Here is a 10,000-nt window from a genome sequence, read left to right on the forward strand (position 1 = left end):
CGCGTTGCCCGGCGTGCCATGCCTTAGCCTTGGCCAACATGTCGAGCCACGGCCTCGGCCCGCATGCCATGCCATGCCACGGCCCGCATGTCTTGCCACGGCGTGGCCAAACATGCCATGCCACGGCCTCGGCCCGCATGACGTGCCACGGCCTCGGCCCGCATGACATGCCACGGCCTCGGCCCGCATGCCTTGCTACGGCGTCGCCCAACATGCCTTGCCACGGCCTCGGCCCGCATGCCATGCCACGGCCTCGGCCCGCATGACATGCCACGGCCTCGGCCAGCATGCCTTGCCACGACGCCGCCCAACTTGCCATGCCACGGCCTCGGCCCGCATGCCATGCCACGGCCTCGGCCCGCATGACATGCCACGGCCTCGGCCCGCATGCCTTGCTACGGCGTCGCCCAACATGCCATGCCACGGCCTCGGCCCGCATGCCATGCCACGGCCTCGGCCCGCATGACATGCCACGGCCTCGGACCGCATGCCTTGCTACGGCGTCGCCCAACATGCCATGCCACGGCCTCGGCCCGCATGCCACGGCACGGCCTCGGCCCGCATGCCTTGCTACGGCGTCGCCCAACATGCCATGCCACGGCCTCGGCCCGCATGCCATGCCACGGCCTCGGCCCGCATGACATGCCACGGCCTCGGACCGCATGCCTTGCTACGGCGTCGCCCAACATGCCATGCCACGGCCTCGGCCCGCATGCCATGCCACGGCCTCGGCCCGCATGACATGCCACGGCCTCGGACCGCATGCCTTGCTACGGCGTCGCCCAACATGCCATGCCACGGCCTCGGCCCGCATGCCACGGCACGGCCTCGGCCCGCATGCCTTGCTACGGCGTCGCCCAACATGCCATGCCACGGCCTCGGCCCGCATGCCATGCCACGGCCTCGGCCCGCATGACATGCCACGGCCTCGGCCCGCATGCCTTGCGACGGCGTCGCCCAACATGCCTTGCCACGGCCTCGGCCCGCATGCCATGCCACGGCCTCGGCCCGCATGCCTTGCCACGACGTCGCCCAACTTGCCATGCCACGGCCTCGGCCCGCATGCCATGCCACGGCCTCGGCGCGCATGACATGCCACGGCCTCGGCCCGCATGCCATGCTACGGCGTCGCCCAACATGCCATGCCACGGCCTCGGCCCGCATGCCATGCCACGGCCTCGGCCCGCATGCCATGCCACGGCCTCGGCCCGCATGACAGGCCACGGCCTCGGACCGCATGCCTTGCTACGGCGTCGCCCAACATGCCATGCCACGGCCTCGGCCCGCATGCCATGCCACGGCCTCGGCCCGCATGCCACGGCACGGCCTCGGCCCGCATGCCTTGCTACGGCGTCGCCCAACATGCCATGCCACGGCCTCGGCCCGCATGCCATGCCACGGCCTCGGCCCGCATGACATGCCACGGCCTCGGACCGCATGCCTTGCTACGGCGTCGCCCAACATGCCATGCCACAGCCTCGGCCCGCATGCCGTGCCACGGCCTCGGCCTCGGCCCGCATGCCTTGCTACGACGTTGGCCAACATGCCATGCCACGGCCCCGGCCCGCATGCCATGCCACCGCGTTGCCCGGCGTGCCATGCCTTAGCCTTGGCCAACATGTCGTGCCACGGCCTCGGCCCGCATGCCATGCCATGCCACGGCCCTCATGTCTTGCCACGGCGTTGCCAAACATGCCATGCCACGGCCTCGGCCCGCATGCCTTGCTACGGCGTCGCCCAACATGCCATGACATGCCACGGCCTCGGCCCGCATGCCTTGCTACGGCGTCGCCCAACATGCCATGCCACGGCCTCGGCCCGCATGCCATGCCACGGCCTCGGCCCGCATGCCTTGCGACGGCGTCGCCCAACATGCCATGCCACGGCCTCTGCCCGCATGCCATGCCACGGCCTCGGCCCGCGTGACATGCCACGGCCTCGGCCCGCATGCCTTGCCACGACGTCGCCCAACTTGCCATGCCACGGCCTCGGCCCGCATGCCATGCCACGGCCTCGGCTCGCATGACATGCCACGGCCTCGGCCCGCATGCCTTGCTACGGCGTCGCCCAACATGCCATGCCACGGCCTCGGCCCGCATGCCATGCCATGGCCTCGGCCCGCATGACATGCCACGGCCTCGGACCGCATGCCTTGCTACGGCTTCGCCCAACATGCCATGCCACGGCCCCGGCCCGCATGCCTTGCCACCGCGTTGCCCGGCGTGCCATGCCACCGCGTTGCCCGGCGTGCCATGCCTTAGCCTTGGCCAACATGTCGTGCCACGGCCTCGGCCCGCATGCCATGCCATGCCACGGCCCGCATGTCTTGCCACGGCGTTGCCAAACATGCCATGCCACGGCCTCGGCCCGCATGCCTTGCCACGGCCTCGGCCAACATGCCATGCCACGGCCTCGGCCCGCATGCCATGCCACGGCCTCGGCCCGCATGACATGCCACGGCCTCGGCCCGCATGCCTTGCTACGGCGTCGCCCAACATGCCATGCCACGGCCTCGGCCCGCATGCCATGCCACGGCCTCGGCCCGCATGCCCTTCTACGGCGTTGCCCAACATGCCATGCCACGGCCTCGGCCCGCATGCCTTGCCACCGCGTTGCCCAGCATGCCATGCCACCGCGTTGCCCGGCGTGCCATGCCTTAGCCTTGGCCAACATGTCGTGCCACGGCCTCGGCCCGCATGCCATGCCACGGCCTCGGCCCGCATGTCTTGCCACGGCGTTGCCCAACATGCCATGCCACGGCCTCGGCCCCCATGCCTTGCCACCGCGCTGCCCAGCATGCCAATGCACCGCGTTGCCCGGCGTGCCATGCCTTAGCCTTGGCGAACATGCCACGCCACGGCCTCGGCCCGCATGGCTTGCCAGGGCGTTGCCCAACATGCCATGCCACGGCCTCGGCCCGCATGTCTTGCCACGGCGTTGCCCAACATGCCATGCCATGCCACGCCACGGCCTCGGCCCGCATGCCATGCCACGGCCTCGGCCCGCATGCCATGCCATGCCACGGCCTCGGCCCGCATGCCATGCCACGGCCTCGGCCAGCATGCCATGCCAAGGCCTCGGCCCGCATGCCTTGCCACGGCGTTGCCCAGCATGCCATGCCACCGCGTTGCCCAGCGGGCCGTGCCGCGGCCTCGGCCCGCATGCCTTGCGACTGCCTTGGCCAGCGTGCCATGCCACAGCGTGCCATGCCTTAGCCTTGGCCTACATGCCATGCCACTGCCTTGGCCAGCATGTCGTGCCACCGCCACGGCCAGCATGCCATGCCGGTCCGTTGCCCAGCATGCCACGGCCGTGGCGGCATGGCAAGCCACGGCCTCGGCCAGCATGCCATGCCACGGCCTCGGCCAGCATGCCATGGCACTGTCTTGGTCAGCATGCCATGCCATGGCACCGCCTTGTCCAGCACGCCGTGCCGCAGCGTTGGCCAGCATGCCTTGGCCGGCATGCCATGCCAATGCCTTGGGCCAACATGGCGTGCCACGGGCTGGGCCATGCCGGTCCGTTGCCCGGCATGCCACGGCCGTGGCGGCATGGCAAGCCACGGCCTCGGCCAGCATGCCATGCCCCGGCCTCGCCCAGCATGCCATGGCACGGTCTTGGTCAGCATGCCATGCCATGGCACCGCCTTGTGCAGCGTTGGCCAGCATGCCTTGGCCGGCATGCCATGCCAATGCCTTGGGCCAACATGGCGTGCCACGGGCTGGGCGAGCACGGCATGCCACGGGCTGGGCGAGCATGCCACGCCACGGCCTTGGCTAGCAGCAAGGCATGCCACGGCCTCGGCGAGCATGCCATGCCATGCCAAGGCCAAGGCCAAAGCCAAGGCCAAGGCAGTGGGCAAGGCCAAGTCCCTGTGCAAGGCATGGCCAAGGCCAAGGCAAAGGCCAAGGCCGCGGGCAAAGGCCAAGGCCAAGGCCAAGGCCATGGCGTGCCACCGCCTCGATCGATCTTTTTGAACATGATTCTTTTATAATCTTACCCAAACCGTGCAACACAATTAAAAATGCACTACAATCAATTTTAAATGTCATTCCCTATTTTTTTGCAATTTTTCTGGAGCTTTTCGAATTTTTAAAGCCCTTATTTGGCATAAAAAAATCAAAATAAAATAAAAAAAATGAAAAAAATAATTTAATAATTTCTATAATTACTAGTGAATCATCCTTTAATTATGGGAATTTTTCCATAATTTTTTGACTATTTTTATTAATTTTTATTATTTTTTAAGTATTAATATCGAAATAAATTAAAATAAAATATTTTCTGTAAAAAAATATTTTTTTTAATTTTTTTTATGGTGTATTAAATTATTTCCTACAACTTTCATGTTGAAAGTTTTGGCAAAAAACCATTACTTTTTAAAAAAACCCCATTATGACTCCTCGAACATGCTTGATGTTTCCTCCTGCCAGATTGAAAAGGGCTTAACAGGCTATTATAAGGGGGGGGCACCTCCCTTGCCCAGGGCAAGGCAGTGGCAGGTACGCCCCATGTTGGGCGCGGCCTGGGCTGCGGCCTTGGGTTACATGCACTGCGGCTCGACCGCGGCCTGGGCTGCGGCCTGGGGCGGCTCGGCCGCGGCCTTGGGCGGCCTGGACCGCGGCCTTGGGCGGCCTTGCGCGGCCTGGGCGCGGCCTTGGGCGGCCTGGGCGCGGCCTTGCGCGGCCTGGGCGCGGCCTTGGGCGGCCTGGGCGCGGCCTTGCGCGGCCTGGGCGCGGCCTTGGGCAGCATGGCGTGGCATGCGCGCGGGCGTGGGCGGCCTGGCATGCGCGCGGCATGGGCAGCACGGCATGGCATGCGCACGGCCTGGGCGGCCTGGCATGCAGCCGGCCTGGCATGCCCGCGGCGTGGGCAGCACGGCATGGCATGCGCACGGCCTGGGCCAGCAGCATGCCATGCCACGGCCAAGGCAGGCCAGCCAAAGCCAGCAGCATGCCATGCCAAGGCCTAGGCCAGCAGCATGCCATGCCACGGCCAAGGCAGGCCAGCCAAAGCCAGCAGCATGCCATGCCAAGGCCTAGGCCAGCAGCATGCCATGCCACGGCCAAGGCAGGCCAGCCAAAGCCAGCAGCATGCCATGCCAAGGCCAAGGCCAGCAGCATGCCATGCCACGGCCTAGGCCAGCAGCATGCCATGCCACGGCCAAGGCAGCCCAGCCAAAGCCAGCAGCATGCCATGCCAAGGCCTAGGCCAGCAGCATGCCATGCCACGGCCAAGGCAGCCCAGCCAAAGCCAGCAGCATGCCATGCCAAGGCCAAGGCCAGCAGCATGCCATGCCACGGCCAAGGCAGCCCAGCCAAAGCCAGCAGCATGCCATGCCAAGGCCAAGGCCAGCAGCATGCCATGCCACGGCCAAGGCAGCCCAGCCAAAGCCAGCAGCATGCCATGCCAAGGCCTAGGCCAGCAGCATGCCATGCCACGGCCAAGGCAGGCCAGCCAAAGCCAACAGCATGGCATGCCAAGGCCAAGGCCAGCAGCATGCCATGCCACGGCCAAGGCAGCCCAGCCAAAGCCAGCAGCATGCCATGCCAAGGCCTAGGCCAGCAGCATGCCATGCCACGGCCAAGGCAGGCCAGCCAAAGCGAGCAGCATGCCATGCCAAGGCCTAGGCCAGCAGCATGCCATGCCACGGCCAAGGCAGCCCAACCAAAGCCAGCAGCATGCCATGCCAAGGCTTAGGCCAGCAGCATGCCATGCCACGGCCAAGGCAGGCCAGCCAAAGCCAGCAGCATGCCATGCCAAGGCCTAGGCCACCAGCATGCCATGCCACGGCCAAGGCAGCCCAGCCAAAGCCAGCAGCATGCCATGCCAAGGCCAAGGCCAGCAGCATGCCATGCCACGGCCAAGGCAGCCCAGCCAAAGCCAGCAGCATGCCATGCCAAGGCCTAGGCCAGCAGCATGCCATGCCACGGCCAACGCAGGCCAGCCAAAGCCAGCAGCATGCCATGCCAAGGCCTAGGCCAGCAGCATGCCATGCCACGGCCATGGCAGCCCAGCCAAAGACAGCAGCATGCCATATCAAGGCCAAGGGCAGCAGCATGCCATGCCACGGCCAAGGCAGCCCAGCCAAAGCCAGCAGCATGCCATGCCATGGCCTAGGCCAGCAGCATGCCATGCCACGGCCAAGGCAGGCCAGCCAAAGCCAGCAGCATGCCATGCCAAGGCCAAGGCCAGCAGCATGCCATGCCACGGCCAAGGCAGCCCAGCCAAAGCCAGCAGCATGCCATGCCAAGGCCTAGGCCAGCAGCATGCCATGCCACGGCCAAGGCAGCCCAGCCAAAGCCAGCAGCATGCCATATCAAGGCCAAGGCCAGCAGCATGCCATGCCACGGCCAAGGCAGCCCAGCCAAAGCCAGCAGCATGCCATGCCATGCCTAGGCCAGCAGCATGCCATGCCACGGCCAAGGCAGGCCAGCCAAAGCCAGCAGCATGCCATGCCAAGGCCTAGGCCAGCAGCATGCCATGCCACGGCCAAGGCAGGCCAGCCAAAGCCAGCAGCATGCCATGCCAAGGCCAAGGCCAGCAGCATGCCATGCCACGGCCAAGGCAGGCCTGCCAAAGCCAGCAGCATGCCATGCCAAGGCCAAGGCCAGCAGCATGCCATGCCAAGGCCAAGGCCAGCAGCATGCCATGCCACGGCCAAGGCTGCCAGCCAAAGCCAGCAGCATGCCATGCCAAGGCCTAGGCCAGCAGCATACCATGCCAAGGCCTAGGCCAGCAGCATGCCATGCCACGGCCAAGGCAGCCCAGCCAAAGCCAGCAGCATGCCATGCCAAGGCCTAGGCCAGCAGCATGCCATGCCACGGCCAAGGCAGCCCAGCCAAAGCCAGCAGCATGCCATGCCAAGGCCAAGGCCAGCAGCATGCCATGCCACGGCCAAGGCAGCCCAGCCAAAGCCAGCAGCATGCCATGCCAAGGCCAAGGCCAGCAGCATGCCATGCCACGGCCAAGGCAGCCCAGCCAAAGCCAGCAGCATGCCATGCCAAGGCCTAGGCCAGCAGCATGCCATGCCACGGCCAAGGCAGGCCAGCCAAAGCCAACAGCATGGCATGCCAAGGCCAAGGCCAGCAGCATGCCATGCCACGGCCAAGGCAGCCCAGCCAAAGCCAGCAGCATGCCATGCCAAGGCCTAGGCCAGCAGCATGCCATGCCACGGCCAAGGCAGGCCAGCCAAAGCGAGCAGCATGCCATGCCAAGGCCAAGGCCAGCAGCATGCCATGCCACGGCCAAGGCAGCCCAACCAAAGCCAGCAGCATGCCATGCCAAGGCTTAGGCCAGCAGCATGCCATGCCACGGCCAAGGCAGGCCAGCCAAAGCCAGCAGCATGCCATGCCAAGGCCTAGGCCACCAGCATGCCATGCCACGGCCAAGGCAGCCCAGCCAAAGCCAGCAGCATGCCATGCCAAGGCCAAGGCCAGCAGCATGCCATGCCACGGCCAAGGCAGCCCAGCCAAAGCCAGCAGCATGCCATGCGAAGGCCTAGGCCAGCAGCATGCCATGCGAAGGCCTAGGCCAGCAGCATGCCATGCCACGGCCAACGCAGGCCAGCCAAAGCCAGCAGCATGCCATGCCAAGGCCTAGGCCAGCAGCATGCCATGCCACGGCCAAGGCAGCCCAGCCAAAGCCAGCAGCATGCCATATCAAGGCCAAGGGCAGCAGCATGCCATGCCACGGCCAAGGCAGCCCAGCCAAAGCCAGCAGCATGCCATGCCATGGCCTAGGCCAGCAGCATGCCATGCCACGGCCAAGGCAGGCCAGCCAAAGCCAGCAGCATGCCATGCCAAGGCCAAGGCAGCCCAGCCAAAGCCAGCAGCATGCCATGCCAAGGCCTAGGCCAGCAGCATGCCATGCCACGGCCAAGGCAGCCCAGCCAAAGCCAGCAGCATGCCATATCAAGGCCAAGGCCAGCAGCATGCCATGCCACGGCCAAGGCAGCCCAGCCAAAGCCAGCAGCATGCCATGCCATGCCTAGGCCAGCAGCATGCCATGCCACGGCCAAGGCAGGCCAGCCAAAGCCAGCAGCATGCCATGCCAAGGCCTAGGCCAGCAGCATGCCATGCCACGGCCAAGGCAGGCCAGCCAAAGCCAGCAGCATGCCATGCCAAGGCCAAGGCCAGCAGCATGCCATGCCACGGCCAAGGCAGGCCAGCCAAAGCCAGCAGCATGCCATGCCAAGGCCAAGGCCAGCAGCATGCCATGCCACGGCCAAGGCTGCCAGCCAATGCCAGCAGCATGCCATGCCAAGGCCTAGGCCAGCAGCATGCCATGCCACGGCCAAGGCAGCCCAGCCAAAGCCAGCAGCATGCCATGCCAAGGCCTAGGCCAGCAGCATGCCATGCCACGGCCAAGGCAGCCCAGCCAAAGCCAGCAGCATGCCATGCCACGGCCAAGGCAGCCCAGCCAAAGCCAGCAGCATGCCATGCCAAGGCCAAGGCCAAGGCCAGCAGCATGCCATGCCATGCCACGGCCAAGGCCAAGGCCGAGGCAGCCCATCCGAAGCCAGCAACATTCCATGGCAAGGCCAACGCAGCCCAGCCAAAGCCGGCGGCATGCCATGCCAAGGCCAAGGCCAGCCGCATGTCTTGCCACGGCCTTGTCCCGCAGCGTGGCGTGCCTTGGCCTTGGGCTAGAACATCGCATGCCACGCCCTTGGCAAGCAATCCTGTCCCTCGTGTAATTGCCATTTGGTTTGGCTTTGACTTACGTATATGTTGCCCTGCGAAATGCTTGTCCCTCGGGTAATAGCCGGTTTGGTTGCCTTTGACTTGCGAACACGTTGCTAGTGCTTTCCCCAGTGGAAGCTTGTTGGGAAAAGTATGTCCCTCGGAAGTTGCCTGTTGCGTTTGTTATTTGCATTCGAGCTATCCGATGCTTGCTGGGTTTCTCTAAGAGTTTTTGCACGTTCGTCGGGCTTTTTAATTATTTATTTACTCATAAAAATTATAATAAAATAAATTAAAAATAAAAAAATAATTAAAAAAATTACTATAATTACTAGTGCCTCATCTTATAATTGTTGGAATTTTTCTAGAATTTTTTGAGTATTTTTAGTAATTTTTATTATTTTTTAAGTATTAAAATTGAAATAAATTAAAATAAAATATTCCGGTGGCCAAATATTTTTTTATAATTTTTTTTATGGTGTATTAAATTATTTCATACAACTTTCATGTTGAAAGTTTTGGCAAAAAACCATTACTTTTTAAAAAAACCCCATTATGACTCCTCGAACATGCTTGATGTTTCCTCCTGCCAGATTGAAAAGGGCTTAACAGGCTATTATAAGGGGGGGGCACCTCCCTTAAGGCTGGCCAGCATGGCCAGGCCACAGGCCACGCCTATGCCTAGGCGGGCGCTTGGCACATGCCATCGCTTGGCTTGTGGCATTGGCTTGTGGCATCGAAACTACATAGCCAAGCACGGGATGCGTCGAGTGGCGGCCCGCGGCGGTGGCGGTGGCACGTTGGCCTAGGGCAGCATGCCATGCCACAGCCTTGGCCAGCAACATGGCATGCCAAAGCCTTGGCCAGCAGCATGCCATGCCCTGGCCTTGGCAAGCATGTCATGCCACGGCCTTGGCCAGCAGCATGCCATGCCACGACCTTGGCCAGCAGCATGCCATGCCCCGGCCTTGGCCAGCATGTCATGCCACGGCCTTGGCCAGCAGCATGCCATGCCACAGCCTTGGCCAGCAGCATGCCATGCCACAGCCTTGGCCAGCAACATGGCATGCCAAAGCCTTGGCCAGCAGCACGCCATGCCCCGGCCTTGGCAACCTTGCCAAGCCACGGCCATGGCCAGCAGCGTGCTATGCCCCGGCCTTGGCCAGCAGCGTGCCATGCCACGACCTTGGCCAGCAGCTTGCCATGCCCCGGCCTTGGCCAGCATGTCATGCCACGGCCTTGGCCAGCAGCATGCCATGCCACGGCCTTGGCCAGCAACATGGCATGCCGCGGCCTTGGCCGGCAGCATGCCATGC

This window comes from Camellia sinensis, unplaced genomic scaffold, assembly GCF_055761805.1.
Source record: "Camellia sinensis isolate YWXY unplaced genomic scaffold, ASM5576180v1 Unanchor4, whole genome shotgun sequence".
NCBI classification, from domain to species: domain Eukaryota; kingdom Viridiplantae; phylum Streptophyta; class Magnoliopsida; order Ericales; family Theaceae; genus Camellia; species Camellia sinensis.